This window comes from Triticum aestivum, chromosome 2B (assembly GCF_018294505.1).
Source record: "Triticum aestivum cultivar Chinese Spring chromosome 2B, IWGSC CS RefSeq v2.1, whole genome shotgun sequence".
NCBI classification, from domain to species: domain Eukaryota; kingdom Viridiplantae; phylum Streptophyta; class Magnoliopsida; order Poales; family Poaceae; genus Triticum; species Triticum aestivum.
The window spans coordinates 301,637,950-301,660,362 of NC_057798.1; positions in this window are offsets into that span (position 1 = coordinate 301,637,950).

A 22,413-nucleotide genomic window follows, 5' to 3' on the forward strand; every position below is an offset into this window, starting at 1 on the left:
CTGCCAGGCCTCCTCCACCGAACCGGCCCAAGGCCCAGGGTGAGCAGCACCTTGGCCTTTCCTCTACTGGGCTAGTCAGTTTCGGCTAGTATAGTGTTTTTTTCCTGCCTGCGAGTTTAGCTATTATCCTGTGATTTACCAGTTTTTCAGATTGGACCCTTAACTTCATGCATATAATATCTCTCAAACTGTGCATCGGATTAAAATAATTTATATATGTAAAATGCTTAGAATTTCATCTAGTTTCATACTATGCCACTTTCATCCATGTTAAACATGTTTAAATTATTGTTTGCATTTGTTTCCCATAATGCCATGTTAAAATGATTTATTTCATAACTAAATAACCGTAGCTCGGTTTTAAATAAACTTTATATGTAAATGGGGTGGAAAAATGCCTAGTTTAACATGGTCCACTTTATTTTCCTGTTTAACAAACATAAAATTGAGTTTAGGGCAGAACAGGACCAAATCTAAAATATGCAGATGGGGATTTTCCGGAATTATTGTTTGTTGTTTCCGGCCTCATTTAAACTTGCCTAGATAGGTAGTTTCATTATGTTTCACCTCTTGCCATGTTTAACAACATTTAATATTGTTGGGTACAAAACCGGGAGTGAACTAAATAATTGATGTGGTGTTTTGTCAATACGCAACTCGTTGCATATTGAGCTCCACTTAACTTGTAGTAGTGTTTGTTGCATTTTGCCATGCCATGCCTCATTAAACCGGACATGCATCATACTTGATTGTGCATCATGCCATGATTATGCTTGTGTGTTTATCATGTTTTTTGTTTCTTTCTGGTGTTGCTTCTTAGTTCCGGTAATGTTGCGATCGTGAGGATTCGTTCGTCTACGCTTGGTTCGGTTTCATCCGTTCGTCTTCTTCATGGACTCGTTCTTCTTCCTTGCGGGATTTCAGACAAGATGACCGCTACCCTGGATCTCACTACTATCATTGCTATGCTAGTTGCTTCGTTCTATCGCTATGCTGCGCTACCTATCACTTGTTCTTCAAGCCTTCCCAAATTGCCATGAACCTCTAACCTTTGACACCCTTCCTAGCAAACCATTGCTTGGCTATGTTACCGCTTTGCTCAGCCCCTCTTATAGCGTTGTTAGTTGCAGGTGAAGTTGAAGATTGCTCCATGGTGGACAGGATTTTGTTGGGATATCACAATATCTCTTATATTATTTAATGCATCTATATATTTGGTAAAGGGTGGAAGGCTCGGCCTTATGCCTGATGTTCTGTTCCACTCTTGCCGCCCTAGTTTCCGTCATACCGGTGTTATGTTCCCGGATTTTGCGTTCCTTACGTGGTCGGGTGATTTATGGGACCCCCTTGACAGTTCGCTTTGAATAAAACTCCTCCAGCAAGGCCCAACATTGGTTTTACCATTTGCCTCACCACCACCTACTTTTCCCTTGGGAGTAATTAACCCAAGGGTCATCTTAATTATAGCCCCCCCCCCCGGGCCAGTGCTTGTCTAAGTGTTGGTTCGAACCAGAGCCCTTTGCAGCGCCCCCTCAGGGAAACTTGAGGTCTGGTTTTAGTTGTACGAATTGCTCATCCGGTGTTGCCCTGAGAACGAGATATGTGCAGCTCCTATCGGGATTGTCGGCGCATCGGGCGGTCTTGCTGGTTTTGTTTTACCATTGTCGAAATGTCTTGTAAACCGGGATTCCGAGTCTGATCGGGTCTTCCTGGGAGAAGGAATATCCTTCGTTGATCGCGAGAGCTTATCATGGGCTAAGTTGGGACACCCCTGCAAGGTATAATCTTTCGAAAGCCGTGCCTGCGGTTATAGGCAGATGGGAATTTGTTAATGTTCGGTTGTAGATAACTTGACACCAGATCCGAATTAAAACGCATCAACCGTGTGTGTAGCCGTGATGGTCTCTTTTCGGCGGAGTCCGGGAAGTGAACACGGTTTCTGGGTTATGTTTGACGTAAGTAGGAGTTCAGGATCACTTCTTGATCATTGCTAGCTTCACGGCCATTCTGCTTGCTCTCTTCTCACTCTTATTTGCGTATGTTAGCCACCATATATGCTTAGTCGCTGCTTCAGCCTCACCACTTTACCCCTTCCTTTCCCTTTAAGCTTTGCTAGTCTTGATACCCATGGTAATGGGATTGCTGAGTCCTCGTGGCTCACATATTACTACAACAACAGTTGCAGGTACAGGTTTTGCGATGATCATGACGCGAGAGCGATGTTTGCTTGTCTTGGAGTTCTTCTTCTGCTTCTTCTTTGATCAGGGGATAGGTTCCAGGTCGGCAGCCTAGGCTAGCAGGGTGGATGTCATTTGAGTTTCTGTTTATGTTTCATTCGTAGTTAGATGATGCTCTTATGTATTGTGATGATGTATTCGTGTGGCATTGTATGCCTTATGTATGTATCGCCATCTATTATGTAATGTTGATGTAATGATATCCACCTTGCAAAAGCGTTTCAATATGCGGGTCTATCCTTGGTGGGACCTTCGAGTTCCTTTTGGATAGGGTCACATATTGGGCGTGACAAGTTGGTAATCAGAGCCTCGACCGACCATAGGAGCCCCCTTGATTGTTGGCCGTTGTTGAGTCTAGAAGAAAACTATTTTGAGTCTTAGGATTAAATATATCAGAGAGTAGGATTCTTTTTACTCCTCAGCCCCCTTCGTCGCTCTGGTGAGGTCTTCTGACGTAGATGTTTTGACTTTCCTCTCCTCAAATTTCACTAAATATTTTTTAGGATCACGCGGGTATCTTGGAATCGTTCCGATAGTCTTATGACGAGAACATTGTTCTTGGTGCCTCCTGACATTTAGGGGTTGTGGCAGTGTCCCGGGAGTTGAGCTTCAAGGTGTTGTCGTCATAATTTTATCGTTGCAGTTCTGGAATACCTGAGTTTTGCCGACATCGAAAATCTCTTTTATGTAGTTGTTGGTGAGATAACCTCGACGTCACCCAGGACTGGGGAGTTCGAGAGTATTGCCATAGCTCGTATAACGGATGCTTTTCAAAGGTTGAGGTACATGATTTCCGGAGGTTTCTTGGTTATGTGTTGACGGATGGATACAGTTGGATGTAGGTATTGTTAGTTTGGGTGAGATATATTGCTTCCCCTATATCCCCAACACCAGATGGCATAACCAGAAACTTTTGGGAGTTTTATAGGTGGGAATTCAAGTAGCTCCTAGAATATCTTTCCGACAGATACATGATATGGGATTGGGTAAATCTCTATCATATGTATTTGTTCCGGCTTATTCTGCAAGCCAATTCTTTGTTTTGTTTTATTTGTGGTATTCGAGTTGCTTCGATGTCAAGTGTTGAATCCATACCTTTCCTAAATTGTGTTATCATATTTCTATGGGAGTGCTAATCCTTCTTGATCATTGAGGTTGTCATGTTAATTCTTTTCCAACCGGCGTGCTTCTCTTCAAGTGGATCCGATCATTTTCAACATCCGCAAGATCACTTCTAAGTTTTCTCAACGGTATCCATTCCATCTCCCCAAGTTGCCTTTGTTTTCCCGCCCTCCCACCCTTTTTCTTCAAGGACTCAGATTTCTTAATCATGTATCCTTTTATTTGTGGGAAGTCTCTTCATTCTTTTCTTTCAATGTTCTTATCCGGTGATTTCCCATGAAGATGCTCAACAGTTTCAAGTTCATCATCCTCCGTTCTCTTTTCTTCTCCGGTGGATCCAATTCAAGCTTGCGGTTTGATCATACTCTTTTCCTTGTTTCAAATGCTTTTTCATACCGGTGCACCTCTTAATCTTTCACTTCTCGCTATTCATTTGTTCTGGAGTGCTGAAGATATCTCAGAAGACTCATGTTTCCATTCTCAATCCATTCAAGCTATTTGGACATTATTATCTCATTCAAGCCATTTAATTCAACTGGTGCAACCTCTCTTTAAAATTGTTCAATGGTGTTTTCTTTTGAGTGGGCCCTAACCCACAGGTCTTTTCCCAGGATCTTACCTGACTCTTCTAATTCTCCCGGAGTTATTCTCTAATTCCTTTTTAAGTGTGACATAGGAATGAATTTTCATCAGTCGCATGCCTTCTCCAAGGTCGTTTTCAAATTATTTTCATCTTTGGTTCAACCCTTCCTCTTTTTCATTCTCCCGGAGTATCTCAGTAATTTTGGAGGTTTTCATCATCATTTTCAGCAGGTGAAGACCGAACAAGAGTTCCTCTTAAATCCTTACCCGTTCTTCCAAAGATGCATAGTTCAAGCTTGATGACATCCTCTCATAATTGTTTTCGAGTGTGGGAATTCTTTTCACCCATCCGGAGCATTTCGTGAGTTCTTTCCATTTTATTCCTACGAAGGCCATCATTTCGGGTTTATTCATTCTCAGCTTTTAGCTCTCCTTCTCCATATCTTACCGGTGCATCGCTCAAGTGGCCTCTAATCAGCTCGTGATCTCTTTGTTCTCTTGTATTTAAATCCCCTCAAGTATCTTCATTCGTTTTCCAATTCTTCCCGGTGAATTGTGCCTTTGCTATGTTCATTTTCAATTCTTACGGTGGTTCGTTCAAGATTTCTCTTCATTCGTCATCGTATCAATTCATTCATTCATTCGTTGTTTCCAAATCCCACCAGTGGTTCCATCAATACCTTCTCAAGCTTGCGCTATATCCCTCTTAATCCTTTCTACGAGAATAAGTAGTATGCCAAATCCGTTGTTTGTCATCAATTTAAATTGGTGAAGGATAGGCATAACGTAATTCTTATTATTGTTTCATCCAAGTAATCTAGTTTCTTCTTTCTGGAGTTGTTCATCATGTCACATTTCCCGGTTCGAGATGTTTGATCTTTTCGTTTCCGGAGTTCCAAGATTTCTCGGCTATATCGTCGCAAAGCTCCATCTAAATCATCGCAAGGCTTCACCTTGTGTTTTCAACTTCTCTTTCTTTGTTATCATCCTTTCATTACCGGAGTTCTTCATGGAGGCTCTACATGGTGGTTCGTCAAGGATTCTTGTCATTCTTCGATTGTTCTTCAAGATTTCTCTCGAAGTTATGATCCGTCAAGCCATACTTCAAAATAAACATGGTGCTCAATACATGTTTTGTTTTGAGGAGTTCAAGTATTCTTATTTTGCATTTCGAAGTGCAATTCCTTCTACCTTATCTCTTGAGGTGGTGTTATGTCATTCTTGACAATTTGAGTTCGTGTTTCATGATTCACATGTTGTCAAGAATGAGATATTCTAAAAACCATCATTTTTTCTCTTTGATCATGAGGTATTTTAAATCCATCAATCCCTCCATTGGAGTTATCTTGTGTCATATTTCACCTAAAGCCTTCCATTGGGAATGTTGCTATTTGTGGTGCTTATCAATGATCCAAGTTATCTCTTTATCATCTTTGTGGAAGAAGTGTTCATCTCTTCGTTGATCTCAAGCAAGCAATTGTTTTCGTTAGTGGCAGAATTTCACCTCAAGTGTTGAGATGTTTCCATAAGCCCACTACAAGCTTATTCTTTTCGTTGTTGGTTTTCCAACAACTCTGTTATAACCTTCTTGGAAGGGTGCTTTCCTAGTTCATTTGTGGCAGAAATTGTCATTTTCTTCTCCGCCCCTTTATCCCAACAATCTAGCTTCTATTCTTTCATTCCGGAGGCATTGTGATGTTGCTCTTTTCACTCATCATCTTGCTTTGGCAAGATCATGTTCTTCTCATTGCTTCTCCATTTAACCGGAGTGTTGTGTCATCTCTTCAAGCTCTTTCATCTTATCAAGTTTTGCTTCTATTTTCAACCGGAGTGCTGTCTGAAATCTTTCTTACCCCTTGTGCCATTTTCTTCAATAGTTCCGGAGGCAGTGTGTTGTTGATTTCATCAAGTATCCTCTCATCTTGTCAAGTTCATGTTCTATTCCTTCCATGTTCAACCGGAGTGCTGCCCGAATTCTTCCTCTCTCATCTTGTTGTAACCGGAGTGGTTTTGAACCCTATCTTGTCAATTAAACTCTTCATTCACGTCTTTGCAACCTTCAAGTTATCGTAATGTTCCTTGTTCCTCTTTTCTAACGGATTGTTTGCAATCTCGTTCATCTCTAATTGCTCAACCTCTCAAGGTTCGTGGTTTCACTCAGTTGTCGAAGAAGCAACTTAGTTTTACCTCTTCTCGTCCTCTTCCGTTTCTCCCTGGTGCCATCCTAGATCTCGGGACGAGATCCTCTTGTAGTAGTGGAGTGTTGTAACGCCCCGGATACAACTTTCCATATTCGTAACTCCAACTCTTGCCATTTCCGGCTATGTGATTTTTTATTTCCTCCGTGGTTGGGTTTTATCTGTTGTTTTGCATTTTGTTCTTGTTATGCATCTCATCTCATGTCATCATGCGCATTGCATCGGCATCGTTTTCATAAAACTTGCATCCGCTCGTGTTCCGCCGGTTCTCTCCGTTGTCCGTTCTGAGCCAGACACACTCGCACGCGCCCGCGGCACCTCCGAAATATTGTTTTATAAGCGGCATAAAAATGTTCTCAGAATGGGTTGCAACTTGTCGTGTGGTCTTATTATAGTGTAGACAGGCCGCCTGTCAAGTTTCGTCGCATTCGGAGTCCGTTTGACTGCCCAACCGTTAAACCTACAACCGCAATATAGCCGGTCTATCGTCGGACGTTTTCGGTCTCCGAAAACCCTGCCGGGCTGCTTTCCTCTTCTCTTCTCTCAGCCCTCCTGCATCCCACCTAGGCATGCCAAACCCCCCTCGCGATCAGATCCGTCGGATTACGATCGGAGGCTCCAAAACGGTCTCAAAACCCCCCTAGACCAAACCCTAGCCAAAAACTGCTATATAAACCCCCTCCCCTTGCCATTTTTGGGCTAAACCTACCCCTAGCATCCTCCCCTAACCTCCCAGCTGCCGGCACCACATTTTCCGTGCCCGGCCACCTCCTGCCCGCCACTTGGCGCTGCCCCCGCCGCCAGCCACCACCCAGCACCGCCGCCAAGTCAGCCGCGCCGCCCCCGCGCCCACTCCCCGCCTTCCACGCGTCCCCTGCGCCTCCCTCCAGCGCCCCCATCCGCCCGAGCCTACGCACGGCCCGCGCAAGCCCATCTGGGCCCGGGTCAGCCCGACCCCGTGCCGCCGCCCGTGCCCCAGTGCCTCGCCCCGATCCAGGGAGGAGAGGAGCTCCTCCCATTCGCCTCGCCGCCGACCGCATCGTCCCGCCACCTCGTCAACCTCGCCGCCGCGGCTCCAGGTCGTCGCCGGCGCCGCGCCTCCCTCTCCCTCCGTCCTTCCGGCTCCCGGTGCCGCCACCCTTCTCCTCCCCGCGCCTAGTCGGAGCCTCCCATCGCCAGCCAGGAGCTCCACCGTCGTCGATCTGGTTGGGGTCGCCGTCCCCATCCTGGATCTGGTTGGTGCTCGCCCATCGGCGCTGGATCCGGCCTTTTCCCTTGCCCCCTCGCCGCTCCGGCAGCCGAAGACCCCAGCTCCGGCGCCCCTCTTCACCGCAGCGCCGCCAGCCTCCTCGCTCGGGAGGACTCCGACCCCAACGAGCGCCCCGCGTCCGCGTGGGCCTCCCCAGCGCCCCGGCCCAGCGCGCTGACCTCCAGGCCCGCGTCGCCTCTCCATCGGCCCAAGCCGGCCTGCCAGGCCTCCTCCACCGAACCGGCCCAAGGCCCAGGGTGAGCAGCACCCTGGCCTTTCCTCTACTGGGCTAGTCAGTTTCGGCTAGTATAGTGTTTTTTTCCTGCCTGCGAGTTTAGCTATTATCCTGTGATTTACCAGTTTTTCAGATTGGACCCTTAACTTCATGCATATAATATCTCTCAAACTGTGCATCGGATTATAATAATTTATATATGTAAAATGCTTAGAATTTCATCTAGTTTCATACTATGCCACTTTCATCCATGTTAAACATGTTTAAATTATTGTTTGCATTTGTTTCCCATAATGCCATGTTAAAATGATTTATTTCATAACTAAATAACCGTAGCTCGGTTTTAAATAAACTTTATATGTAAATGGGGTGGAAAAATGCCTAGTTTAACATGGTCCACTTTATTTTCCTGTTTAACAAACATAAAATTGTATTTAGGGCAGAACAGGACCAAATCTAAAATATGCACATGGGGATTTTCCGGAATTATTGTTTGTTGTTTCCGGCCTCATTTAAACTTGCCTAGATAGGTAGTTTCATTATGTTTCACCTCTTGCCATGTTTAACAACATTTAATATTGTTGGGTACAAAACCGGGAGTGAACTAAATAATTGATGTGGTGTTTTGTCAATACGCAACTCGTTGCATATTGAGCTCCACTTAACTTGTAGTAGTGTTTGTTGCATTTTGACATGCCATGCCTCATTAAACCGGACATGCATCATACTTGATTGTGCATCATGCCATGATTATGCTTCTGTGTTTATCATGTTGTTTGTTTCTTTGTGGTGTTGCTTCTTAGTTCCGGTAATGTTGCGATCGTGAGGATTCGTTCGTCTACGCTTGGTTCGGTTTCATCCGTTCGTCTTCTTCATGGACTCGTTCTTCTTCCTTGCGGGATTTCAGGCAAGATGACCGCTACCCTGGATCTCACTACTATCATTGCTATGCTAGTTGCTTCGTTCTATCGCTATGCTGCGTTACCTATCACTTGTTCTTCAAGCCTTCCCAAATTGCCATGAACCTCTAACCTTTGACACCCTTCCTAGCAAACCATTGCTTGGCTATGTTACCGCTTTGCTCAGCCCCTCTTATAGCGTTGTTAGTTGCAGGTGAAGTTGAAGATTGCTCCATGGTGGACAGGATTTTGGTTGGGATATCACAATATCTCTTATATTATTAATGCATCTATATATTTGGTAAAGGGTGGAAGGCTCGGCCTTATGCCTGGTGTTTTGTTCCACTCTTGCCGCCCTAGTTTCCGTCATACCGGTGTTATGTTCCCGGATTTTGCGTTCCTTACACGGTCGGGTGATTTATGGGACCCCCTTGACAGTTCGCTTTGAATAAAACTCCTCCAGCAAGGCCCAACATTGGTTTTACCATTTGCTTCACCACCATCTACTTTTCCCTTGGGAGTAATTAACCCAAGGGTCATCTTAATTATAGCCCCCCCCCCCGGGCCAGTGCTTGTCTAAGTGTTGGTCCGAACCAGAGCCCTTTGTAGTGCCCCCTCAGGGAAACTTGAGGTCTGGTTTTAGTTGTACTGATTGCTCATCCGGTGTTGCCCTGAGAACGAGATATGTGCAGCTCCTATCGGGATTGTCGGCGCATCGGGCGGTCTTGCTGGTTTTGTTTTACCATTGTAGAAATGTCTTGTAAACCGGGATTCCGAGTCTGGTCGGGTCTTCCTGGGAGAAGGAATATCCTTCGTTGATCGCGAGAGCTTATCATGGGCTAAGTTGGGACACCCCTGCAGGGTATAATCTTTCGAAAGCCGTGCCTGCGGTTATAGGCAGATGGGAATTTGTTAATGTTCGGTTGTAGATAACTTGACACCAGATCCGAATTAAAACGCATCAACCGTGTGTGTAGCCGTGATGGTCTCTTTTCGGCGGAGTCCGGGAAGTGAACACGGTTTCTGGGTTATGTTTGACGTAAGTAGGAGTTCAGGATCACTTCTTGATCATTGCTAGCTTCACGACCATTCTGCTTGCTCTCTTCTCACTCTTATTTGCGTATGTTAGCCACCATATATGCTTAGTCGCTGCTGCAGCCTCACCACTTTACCCCTTCCTTTCCCTTTAAGCTTTGCTAGTCTTGATACCCATGGTAATGGGATTGCTGAGTCCTCGTGGCTCACATATTACTACAACAACAGTTGCAGGTACAGGTTTTGCGATGATCATGACGCGAGAGCGATGTTTGCTTGTCTTGGAGTTCTTCTTCTGCTTCTTCTTCGATCAGGGGATAGGTTCCAGGTCGGCAGCCTGGGCTAGCAGGGTGGATGTTGTTTGAGTTTCTGTTTATGTTTCATCCGTAGTCGGATGATGCTCTTATGTATTGTGATGATGTATTCGTGTGGCATTGTATGCCTTATGTATGTATCCCCATCTATTATGTAATGTTGATGTAATGATATCACCTTGCAAAAGCGTTTCAATATGCGGGTCTATCCTTGGTGGGACCTTCGAGTTCCTTTTGGATAGGGTCGCATATTGGGCGTGACAGTGCACTCGGAGATCACACCTCCTGCCTACCCATGTCTCGTCGCCTCGCAAGGATCTAAACTACACGAAGAACAACACAAGGGACACAAGATTTATACTGGTTCAGGCCACCATTGTGGTGTAATACCCTACTCCAGTTTGTGGTGTGGTGGATTGCCTCGGGGGCTGATGATGAATAGTACAAGGAAGAACAGCCTCGCGAGGGGCTGTTCTTGGCTGGTGCGATGAACTGCCTGGGTGAGTTCAGTCGCCTCTCTCTTTGTCTCACTAGTCTACCCAAAATCTCCTCCCCTCTACTCTGCGGTGGCTAGCTCTATTTATAGAGGGAGGCCCTAGGCCTCTTCCCAAATATTGAGCGAGAAGGGCACCAACAATTGGCCATTTTGAAGGGGAACATCTAGTACACTTATCCTGACTAAAGTCAGTCCTCGCCTGCCAAAGACCCTGATGATGACACCGGCTTGGGATCCACGATGACCTCCATCCTGCCGCTTTGCTGGTCTTGGTCTTGTTGCACCGAAATGGTTGCCTTTGCTTGATACTCTTGCATGCGCTTGCCCCCTTTGCACCAAAGAGGAAACAAGGACTCTACGCAGGCCGGCGCCCGCCTGGCGCCCGCCTGGCCTCGGTCGTCATGGCTTGCGTCATGGGCACCTCGTGAGGTACCCCGCCTTGATCTCTCTGCCCCCTCGCGAGCCAGCCTAACGAGGCTGTGCCCGAGGAAGCCTCTTGTCGTCCGCCCCGCGAGGCTTGGCCCCTCGTGAGGGTCTTGAGAATGTGTTGATGAAGATGGGCCGTACTGGGCCACTCCCTGAGCCACGCCGCAGGCCGCAGGCAGGCAAGTCTGGGTACCCCCATTCCCAGAACGCCGACTGTAGCCCCCGGGCCCAAGGCGTGCCCGGACTTGGCTTAGCAGAGAAGCTAAGGGGCAAGTGCGAAGCGCCACGGGCCCCATCAGCCAGAGGCCTTGGGCGCTGCATGGCGGTTGATTGGACGTGGGCGTCCTTATTTCCCCATGCCTCCTTATTTTGTGCCTAGCTAGGCGGACACCTGTTTGCACACAGTCATCCCTCTTCTTGCCGCTGGTGCGTCCCATGCTCTTCCTCTCCTTGAGCTCCAACCTCCGGCTCCAATCCAATCTCGAACCTCCCCCTTCCTCCCGCCATGGCACCGACGAATAAGGGGAAAGGGAAGAATCATGTGCCCTCGCCCCGCTCGCTGCCGTCGACGGCTCCCGCTGTCGATTAGACGATCATACTCAACCTGGAAGCCTTGGACAAGGTCAGTTACACCCTTGCCACCATCTTCAACGAGTGCGGGAGGACGTCGGTCTGGCCTGCGTCTCCCTTCTCCATTGACAGAATAGTCACCGAGGTCCGGTACTTCGCCGACGCCCTGTGGGCGGGACTGGTTCCCCCCTTCTCTGATTACTTCAACGCCGTACTTTCCCATTACCAGATCCACATGATGCATTTGGGTCCCGAATCCATTGCTCTCCTTGCCGTTTTCGCCTTTGTTTGCGAGGCAATGGTGGGCATTCCACCTTCAGTCGCCTTGCTGCGCCACTTCTTCTCTTTGCGCCTCAGCGACCCCACCCAATGCTCGGGGTGCGTGAACTTCCTCGCCGCGCCAGAAACGGCGGCCTCGGGAATTCATTCAGCCTTCCTCCGCCTGCGACTGGGTTCCGAGAGTGGTGGCTATACGCGGATGTCGGAGTGCCCAGCCCCCTGCTCTCGGAGCCAACCTTGCCCGCTATCCCCAATTCGGGATGGGGCCAGGAGGCACTCACGAGCGCCCGGCTCGTTTTCGTCTGGCATCGCTTTGCGAACTTGAGGGCGCTCGGTGTGACGGCACCCAAGGTGGTGAAGGAGTTCCTCCAGTGCCGCATTGCCCCTCTCCAGTGCCATTCTCGCTGGATGTGGGCCTTTGGGGGGCGTGAAGACCGCATGAGGCTCCAGGAGGAAGATCTAGCGCCTGAAGTGCTGAGGAAGGTTCTGATGATTCTGACTAGGGACCCTTCCCCTGGCAGCCTCCGGCAAGGGGGTGCCCTGCTGTACCTTTGCTCAAGTAGGGCTAATTTTGTGAAGCAGATGCCCAGCTTCGACGAATGGGGGTTGCGCCCCACAGGCCTCATGGGACCTCGTGAGAACCCAGTTGTGGTGGTTGCCCTTCCGGTTGCCCGCGGCGGTCCTTCCTCGAGTGGTGGAGCTGGGAGGCAAGGGCCGCCGGGGGCTGAGGGGGCCACCGTCGGGATGATGACGCCATGCGGTACTCCTGAGGTGGCAGCTTCTGAGGCCTGCCCTATGGCGGCTGAAGGTGTTGAGCCGCGGCCCGCGCCTCCCGTGGCAGAGGCTCCTGAGGCCCCGGCCACCCTTCACGGGGCGACGTCTGGCGGCGTGCGCCAGGGCGACGCCCCCGACGCCGGTCACATTGGCGCTTCTTCCTCGTCGCAGGCTGACCCTTGCACCGAGCTCCTAGGCTGCTTCCACGTGGACTTCGAGGCTCTCCTAAAGAGAAAGGAGGCCTTGGGTGATGATTACCCTTGCCGCCTATTGAAGCGTAGGAAGTACTTCGCCATTGATGAGTAAGCCTTCCCCTTTCTTAGTCCCTTACTTTCCCGTTGCTTCAGCTGATCATTTCCCTGCAGGGCCCTTCCTGCCGAGTTCATAGAGATGGCTGAGGAGCCATCCCTCCAGGCCTCGCCCTTTCCACCGTCCCCAAGCGCCCCGAGCTCAAGCACTGCCCTTGTGGTGAGGCCGGTTGGAGAGGTGAGCCGTCCTGTGATGCATCATGATTCTGTGCACCTCGCGACCCTCCTTCGCGAGCCCTCCCGGGGCATAGCCAGCCTGCCCTGGGCTCTTCGATTCGTCGTGGACGGCGACTGGCCGAGGTCGGTCTTGCATTCTTCCTTGGAGGACGAACCGTCTCTGGGCCAGGCTTCTGGCGGGGCGCGCCCGGCCACCGCGAGGGCGCCAGCCCCCAGCCCCCTGCTTAGAGGGGGAGTGTTGGTTCGTGGCCCTCCGTGCGCGCCTGGGGCGGAGGATGACGCGGAAGACGTGCTTGAGCGCGCTCGGGAGCGCCGCGCCCTTCGCCAAGGGTTTCTCCGAAGGGCGGCTAACGCAGTGAGCCAGCTCGGTGTAGAGCTTGCTAGCGAGGATGCGTGCCTCGAGGCCGAGGGCCTGCGCCTAGCTGAGGAGAGGCACAAGCTGAAGGTGGCCGTTGCCCTTGCGCGCCACCAGCGTGACCTCGACAATGAGAAGGCCAAGGTGTCGCTGGTGGCTTCTCGGGAGGCCTGCTCCCGGGCCGTCGAGGAGGCCCAGGAGGCTGACCAGTGGCGCAGGGCTACAGAGGAGCGGGCGTGGGAGCTCCGGGCCTGGAGTAGCTCCCTAGAGCAGCAGGTGGAGTTGCGTGAGGTGGCCCTTGTGTCGATGAAGGGAGCCTCGGTCGACCGGGCAGAGCTCCAGAGACGTGAGGAGGCACTGACGTTGGAGGCCACCGAGTGCACCCTGGACCTCGAGCGGTTGGAGACGAGGGAGCGCCTGGTGGCGCAGGCGGAGGATTACGTTGCCGCGATGGAAGCCCGAGCCTCAGAAGAGGTTGATCGCAGGGTGGCGGTGGCTCGCTCGAACCTCAAGCGCGAGTTCGAGGAGAGGCTGGAGTTGATCAGGGTCGAAGCAGAGGGCAGGACCGCCGCCCTGAATGCCAAGCTAGATGAAGTCATGCGGCATGCGGACGCTGCCGGGGCCGCCCTTGGCGCGACACAGGTGGAGCTGGCTTCCTCCCGCGCCGAGGTGCTTCTTCTCCGTCAAAGGGTGGACGCGGCTGAGGCCGTCGCGCGGCGGAGCAAGGATGAGATACGCCAGCGGCAGACCTTGGAGCACATGCATGGCCCTATGCTCCGCACGCTCCGGGAAAGAGCTAACACGGCCTTGGGCAACATCTGCGAGGCAGCCGTTGGGGAGCCTCATGTGGTTAACTATGCTGGCAACCTTCAGTTCTTCACCAATGTGGTGACGCAGCTGGAGACTCGGTCGGGTAGAGCCGACAGGTTGGTGGAGGAGAGGAGTCGTGCCCTGCTTGGGCGTGCTTTTTCTCGCGTCTTCAGTCATCTCCAGAACATGGACCCCCATTTTGACTTCGATGCCGCCATCGCACCGGTACCCCTGGCAATCCGGGGCGATCTGGCGCATTGGGTGGAAGACAACGTGGACGCCCTTGTTAGGGCCTTCACTGCTGATGACGACGGTGTGGTCATAGCTGCTGATGAGGGCGGAGTGGTGAATGGCCCAGGTGCTGATGATGGTAGAGTAGAAGGCGGCGGTGAGGCCGGCGATGCCAGTGGCGACTCCGGAGGTGCCCCTGAGGATGCATTGGGGGATTTATCTGATTGACCGCGCGCAGTTCCTGCTTTTTACCCTGCGCAGAGAGAGTTCGGGCTTGACCCTAAGGGTTGTAAGAGCATTTTGGGAGGGGGAGCCCCTCGTGTAAAAACTTGCAGTTAGCGCATTTGTAGACATGATATCACCCGCATGCCTACGCCAAGCGGCTGGTCTTGTGACGAGTCGACTAGCTTGTTTACCTTCGACACGTGTGGGCCCTGAGCGAGCCTCCAGAGGGCCGTGGTGTCCTGAGTGCCTCCTGAACGAGCCCATTGAACCTGTAGTGAGAACCTCCTAAGAGGGCGTGGCGATGGCAGTCCAGGCTGCGCGCATGCTGGGCCTGGCCCGGCTCGCGAGGGGCTCACGAGGGGAGGCAGCTGAAGCTGGATGGACGCAAAGCGGTAACCAAAACGCGAGAGATTGCTTGAACGAGACTAAACACCCCTTCCCCGAACACACGCAAGTCTCAAACTCAAATCCAACTTAAATCCAAACAGGGGGAAACGACAACCAAAGGAAAGGCAAACAAAAGCAGAAAGGCCGCGTCTGGCACCTAGTCTAGTCTTCGACGTCTTCTCACCAGCGCGGAGCTAAGTGTTGCCACTGGGCGTGGGCGGGAGCCCCCAAGGCCCGAGGGCGGCTCTCCGGAGACTCCGAGGCGTGTACAGCCCCACTCATTATTACGTGAGAGTGTCACGGGGCAGCGAGCTTCACAGGCACTGGGCCTTCTTCACAGGTATCGGCCTTGCTTCATATCGCCAGACGAGGGGCCCGCCTTGCGCCACACTCTATTGCCATCAACGACGGCCGGAGACCGAGGACGCCACCGATGGGATAGAGCGGTCGCCAGCGGTTCCCTCGACGACCACGGGTCCTCTGCCGGCGGTAGGCCCTGAGGCACCTCCCCGTCAGAGGGCCTACCTCCTAAGGACGCCTTGCTCCGAGCGCCGCGAGGGTGAGGCCGAATCTCGGCCCCCCTCCTGCAGCCCCCGGTGCCCTCCTCCTGAGGGGTAGGAAGCTGCTGGATTGGGGCGGCTATCCGCTGCGATGACCTGTACCTCCTGTGATCCATGGTTAGCGTATGCCTGTTCCTGAGGGATTAGCGGTACCCGATAGTCGCTGCCTCCAGCGCGGTCGACGAGGCCTTCCCTGGGCTCCTGAAAGAGCTTAGCTTCGGGTGTCTCTTCCCCCCAGCCTGGGTAGAGGAACGAGCCATGATCTTCCTCCTGCGCGTGTCCTTGATCCACCATGTGGGGCACATACGCTTCCGGGGCCACCGCCCCGAATGCCTCACTGTAGTGCCCCGTGTGCCACATAGTCCTGCTCGAGATGCCCACCTAGGAGTGGTAGCGTGGCAGCCCATCGGGACCGTGGGCTGTAGTGGATCCCCCTTCGCTGGTCGGAGGCGGAGGCGGCACTATTGGCAGCCAGGCGCCGACGGCCAGGTTGGCGTTGGAGTGGCCCTGGAATCCGCTCGGAGCTGTGCGGGCACGCGTGGGGCCTCCGTGCGGTCCGCCTTGGGCCTGAGGCAGTGGTTGGGCGCAAAAGTGGTGAGCCCCCGAGGCAGCGGAGCCCAGGAGCTCTGTCACCCGCTCCAGTAGCACGTCGCGGCCGCCCTCCAGCAGCCTGCATTGTAGTAGCTCTCGGGCTACCGTGAGCGCGGCCCTTGAGGTTGCCTGCTCCCGCCGGGTGTACGGCGCCGTGGCCGCGGTGTGGCTTGAGGCCCTTGCTACCGACCGCACCTGCCGCGGTGTGAGAGCTGGCGCCGCCTGACCGCGTCGCCCGCGGCCCGCAGCGCCCTGCGGACCGCGGGCTGCCTGGGGCACAGGGTTGAGGTCGCCCTGGGCAAGCAGCTCTGCGCGGGCGGGCCAGGCCACCCAGGGATCAGGATTGCCCGTTGGGTCGCCGGACATGACGACGATGATGCGACGGTACGCGAGGCGGCGGGAGAAGGATTCCGGCGCACCCCTACCTGGCGCGCCAAATATCGGATTTCGGGTTCCGGTAGACCCTCAAGGTTCGAACTCTGGGGTGCACTCGGAGATCACACCTCCTGCCTACCCACGTCTTGTCGCCTCGCAAGGATCTAAACTACACGAAGAACAACACAAGGGACACGAGATTTACACTGGTTCAGGCAACCATTGTGGTGTAATACCCTACTCCAGTTTGTGGTGTGGTGGATTGCCTCAGAGGCTAATAATGTATAGTACAAGGAAGAACAGCCTCGCGAGGGGTTATTCTTGGCTGGTGCGATGAACTGCCTGGGTGAGTTCAGTCGCCTCTCTCTCTCTCACTAGTCTACCAAAAATCTCCTCCCCTCTACTCTACGGTGGCTAGCTCTATTTATAGAGGGAGGCCCTAGGCCTCTTCCCAAATATTGAGTGGGAAGGGCACCAACAATTGGCCATTTTGAAGGGGAACATCTAGTACAGTTATCCTAACTAAAGTCAATCCTCGCCTGCCAAAGACCCTGACGATGACGCCGACTTGGGCTCCACGATGACCTCCATCCTACCGCTCTGCTGGTCTTGGTCTTGTTGCATCGAAATGGTTGCCTTTGCTTGATACTCTTGCCTGCGCTTGCCCCCTTTGCACCAAAGAGGAAACAAAGACTCTATGCAGGCCGGCGCCCGCCTAGCCTCGGTCGTCATGGCTTGCATCATGGGCACCTCGTGAGGTACCCCGCCTTGATCTCTCCGCCCCCTCACGAGCCAGCCTGACGAGGTTGTGCCCAAGGAAGCCTCTTGTCGTCCGCCCCGCGAGGCTTGGCCCCTCGCGAGGGTCTTGAGAATGTGTTTATGAAGATGGGACGTACTGGGCCAGTCCCTGAGCCACGCCGCAGGCCGCAGGCAGGCAAGTCTGGGTACCCCCGTTCCCAGAACGCCGACATCTCCGATGAAGTGTGAATAGTTTACTTTAGACCTTCGGGTCCATAGCTAGTAGCTAGATGGCTTCTTCTCTCTTTTTGGATCTCAATACAATGTTCTCCCCCTCTCTCGTGGAGATCTATTCGATGTAATCTTCTTTTTGCAGTGTGTTTGTTGAGACCGATGAATTGTGGGTTTATGATCTAGCTTATCTATGAATAATATTCGAATCTTCTTTGAATTCTTTTACGTATGATTGAGTTATCTTTGCAAGTCTCTTCGAATTATCCTTTTGGTTTGGCCAACTAGATTGGTAGTTCTTGCAATGGGAGAAGTGCTTAGCTTTGGGTTCAATCTTGTGGTGTCCTTTCCCAGTGACAGAAGGGGCAGCAGGGCACGTATTGTATTGTTGCCATCGAGGATAACAAGATGGTTTTTTATCATATTGCATGAATTTATCCCTCTACATCATGTCATCTTGCTTAAGGTGTTACTCTGTTTTTAACTTAATACTCTAGATGCATGCTGGATAGTGGTTGATGAGTGGAGTAATAGTAGTAGATGCAGAATCGTTTCGATCTACTTGTCTCGGACGTGATGCCTATATACATGATCATTCTCTAGATATGCTCATAACTATGCTCAATTCTGTCAATTGCTCAACAGTAATTTGTTCACCCACCGTAGAAAACCTATGCTCTTGAGAGAAGCCACTAGTGAAACCTATGGCCCTCGGGTCTATTCTCATCATATCAATCTCCATTACTTTATTACTTGCTTTGTTTTTACTTTGCATTTTACCTTTTACTTTGCATCTCTATACCAAAAATTACCAAAAATATTATTTATCATCTCTATCAGATCTCACTCTCGTAAGTGACCATGAAGGGATTGACAACCCCTAATCGCGTTAGTTGCGAGGAGCTATCGTTTTGTGTAGGTACGAGGGACTTGTGCGTGGTCTCCTACTGGATTGATACCTTGGTTCTCAAAAACTGAGGGAAATACTTACGCTACTTTGCTGCATCATCCTCTCCTCTTTGGGGAAATCCAACGCAGTGCTCAAGAGGTAGCAGTTCCTCCTGATGGTTTCCTGCCATCTGGGTCGCATGCTACTGTCAACGTAGTCAATAAGCAAGATAACTGCACAAGCAGCGGCTGACACCCGGGACCCAGCAGCTCGCGTTGTATTATTTTTTTGTTTCGGGACGGCGCAGGGTATCAAATGGGTTGTGCGGGAGCTGTGTCCTGTCTAGCCCAGGCTTTTATTTCATATGTTTACCACATGACCAGCCCAGCTTTGTTTTTTTTCTGAAAATGGCTAGCCCAGCTATTTGTTTTTTTGCAGAATAACCAACGGAGGCCTACTTGCTTTTCTACGCCCTGCTGGGCCTGAAATCTTTCAAGACGAGGAGGGATGCATCCGGCTTGCCCAGAAAATGGGGTATAAGTAATAAGAAATGGGTTGTAAAATGAAAAATACAACAAACAGGCAATTAGTTCCAAATTACATTTTCTTTCTGATTTTTATATTTTTAATTTCATTGTTTTTTGCGGGTAAAATTTCATTGAATTTTACATTAAGGTATGTTTATTTTTTTTAATTAATTTAAATCTGGCTAGAAATTTCGAGTTGTATGTTGTTTGGGACATATTTGGAGGCTGACTTGTGGGTCTACAAGTTTGACGTGTACGAAAGGCTTTGTCAACTTAGTCCACAAATGATTCTAGCAGCAATGACCATTGGATTGTTAATCCAATGGCCGTGCTGCTTCTTCAACCTCTGGTCTTCTTGCTCAAGCCTCCCAAACCAGCGCCGGCAGTACTGCCTGCTCATGCCTCCCGTGGCCGGTTGTGCTGCCGTGCAGGCCTAACCGCCCCACACTTCTCCCATCGCTGGCCTGGTCATCCCTCTACGCACCCATAGTTCTTCTTATTCTTTGGCGAGGGCAGAAAACCAATAAACCGTCGTACTCCCCTTCGTGTGGGAAACAACTATTGAGTCTTCTCCGGCTCCGGGTCGTTCCCTTCCTAGGCCTCATCCTCGTCCACCGCCCTGGTGCTCTCGGCACGGCGTGGTCAATGTGGTAACTGAATGACATCCATCGGAAGAGGATTGTACGTGGAGAGGATGACAGCTGGGTCCACAGCCGCACGCAAGGAAGTGCCGCCTTATTACATGCAAAATAATGATTCCTCCACCTAACAGCAGGGACCCACCAGAAGCGCCTCTATATTTTGCGAAAAAAATTCCTCCCGCTGATAGCTCGGACCCACCAGCTATATCTTCGCACACAAGGAAGTGCCTCCTTATTACACACAAAAAAATGAATACTCCCCCTGCTAGCTAGGACCCACCATATTTGGAGGCTAGCTTGTGGGCTTACTAAGTTGGCGTGGACACGGGATTTGTCAACTTAGTCAATATAAATGATTCTAGTTGCAATGACCGTACGATGTCCATCCAACGGCCGTCGTGTTTCTTCAACCTCTTGTCTTCTTGCTCCAGCTGCCAAAACCATCGCTGGCCGTGCCGCCTACTCCTGCGTCCCGTGGCTAGCTGCGCTGCCGCATAGGCCTCACCGCTCCACCCTACTCCCATCTCTTTGCTAGCCATCCTTGTACTCATCCAGACCTCCTCCTATTCTCGACGGCAGCCTCACACTACAACAGAACCAGTAAACCCTCGTACTCCCGTCCGCGTGGGAAACAACTGTCGAGTCTTCCCCACTCTGGGTCATTCCATTCCTAGGCCTCGCTATCGTCCACTTCCTTGGTCCTCTTGGTGCGGCGAGGTCAACATGGTCAAGGAACGACTTCCATCGAAAGAGGACTGTACGTGGAGAGGCTGACAGTTGGGTCCATGGCAGCAGCAAGGAAGTGCCTCCTTATTACATGCAAAATAATGATTCCTCCACCTGACAGCAGGGACCCACTGGAAGGGCCACCGCATTTAGCGAATAAAATGTTTCCCCCTGACAGCTCGGACCCACCAGCTATACCTTCGCACGCAAGGAAGTGCCTCCTTATCCTCCTTGACAGCTGGAACCCACCGGGTCGAACCGTACGTAGGGTTGTCTGTCTGGTCGTGAATGTGTACGTACATACTGGTTGATCACTCTCTCTCTGCAGCGATGAACCGTGGCCGAGTAAGGAGATGCATGTGTCATAGTAGAGGCACGGACGTAGCATGTCACACAGTCCCATCTATGTATATCGTGTACATGTACGTACAGCCACACTACAAGAAAGTAAATATGGCTACGTACGTACACACGAGCAGGGTCTTGAACGTGTACGCGCACATACTTACTGTCGGATGTTGGGTTCCGGCAGACCCTTAAGGTTCGAACTCTAGGGTGCGCACGAAGATCTTCCCCCTACCGATCCACGTCCGATCGCCTTGCGAGAATCTAGCTAAACGATGAACAACACAAGGGACACAAGATTTATACTGGTTCGGGCCACCGTTGTGGTGTAATACCCTACTCTAGTGTGTGGTGTGGTGGATTGCCTCAGGGGCTGATGATGAATAGTACAAAGGATGAACTGCCTCGCGAGAGGTGTTCTTGAGTTGGTGCGATGAACTACTTGGATGAGCTCGATCACCTGTTGGAACCGCCAACTCCTCGCCGCAGCTCTCCTCTCCCTCTCACTCAGCTCGCTCTGGCTTGCCGTGGCTCCGTCAGCGAAAGGAGGAAGAAGAGATTCAGAGAAGTTCAGAAAAGATAGTGGACACAGTAGTTTTTCCGGCGCTCAAACGCCCCCTTGTTACCTCGAGCACGAACTCGACCTTGTCAGTTTGTTACAATGCCATCGGGTGGCTTTATACCCCGAGCCGGCGCATCGGGCACGCACCCACGCCTCCACTCGCCCCTGATCCTCCCCGCGCTCTCCACGCACTGACCGCGCCCACGCTGCGCCCGACGCCCTCGTCACACGGCCAGCTCCAACGGCTCGCGCCTGACCAGGCCACCTAGGCTCGCCAACAAACGCACACACACACCCTGGTGCAGGGACACGCCCGTGCACCCAACGCACGCACACACGCACGCCCTAGTCCCCGGACCTGACGCGCCCAGCAAGTCCAACGCGCGCCCATACCCACGCTCGACGTGCCCGGCTTCGTCGCCGTGGCTTATTCGCCCATCATTCATGCCCTAAGCCGCGGCTCAGAGCAGCCCGGCATCCTCGACGTCGGCGTCCACCATCAGCGCACGCCCCGCGGCCAGCTCCTTCCGCAGGAGGGGGCACTCCCGCTTGAAATGCCCCCTGACGCTGCACTTGTAGCATTTCCCACGATGATTGTCCCCGTCGGCCGATGTTGTGCTCGCCGTGCCGTCGTCCTCCTCTTCTTCACGCGCATCGCCTCGACGCCGCTCGTGCGCACGCCACTGTGCTGCAGTGTACAACAGCTGACCGTCCGCGCCCTCGCCACCTGCCTGTCCACGCCGACGCAGCCGCTCGTCGAATGCCTTCAGGCGCCCGAGCGCGTCATCGAGGAGCAACGTTGAGAGATCGCAGAACTGCTCCATCCCCGCCACTGCCGCGTACAGGCGATCGGGAACACAGTCGAGCGGCTTTTTCACCATTGCCGCGTCCTCCAGCATCGCTTCGAGTCCTGCAAAACGCGCCGCCATCCCGCTGACCTTTCCCGCGGACGCATCCAGCGACTCGTCACTCGCCATGCGCAGGAGCTCGAACTCCCCCCAGAGCATGCCGAGCCGTGCCGCGCGCACACTGTCCACGCCAACGAAGCGTGCCTTGAGTCTGGCCCATATCTCCGCCGCCGTCTTCTTCGTGGCCACCTGCAGCAGGAGGTCGTCGGCGAGCGCCCAGAGCAAATAAGCCCTCGTCGGCTTATCCTTCTTGGCGATCACCGTTGATGCCGCGTCCTCCGGCGGCACCACCGCCTCCCACAGCCCCGCGGCATCAACGTCCGCCTCCACCTTGATGGCCCAGGTGGTGTAGTTGTCCTCGGTGAGCAGAGGCGCTGGATGCGCCACCGCGCCGCCCAATCCGCCGCTATA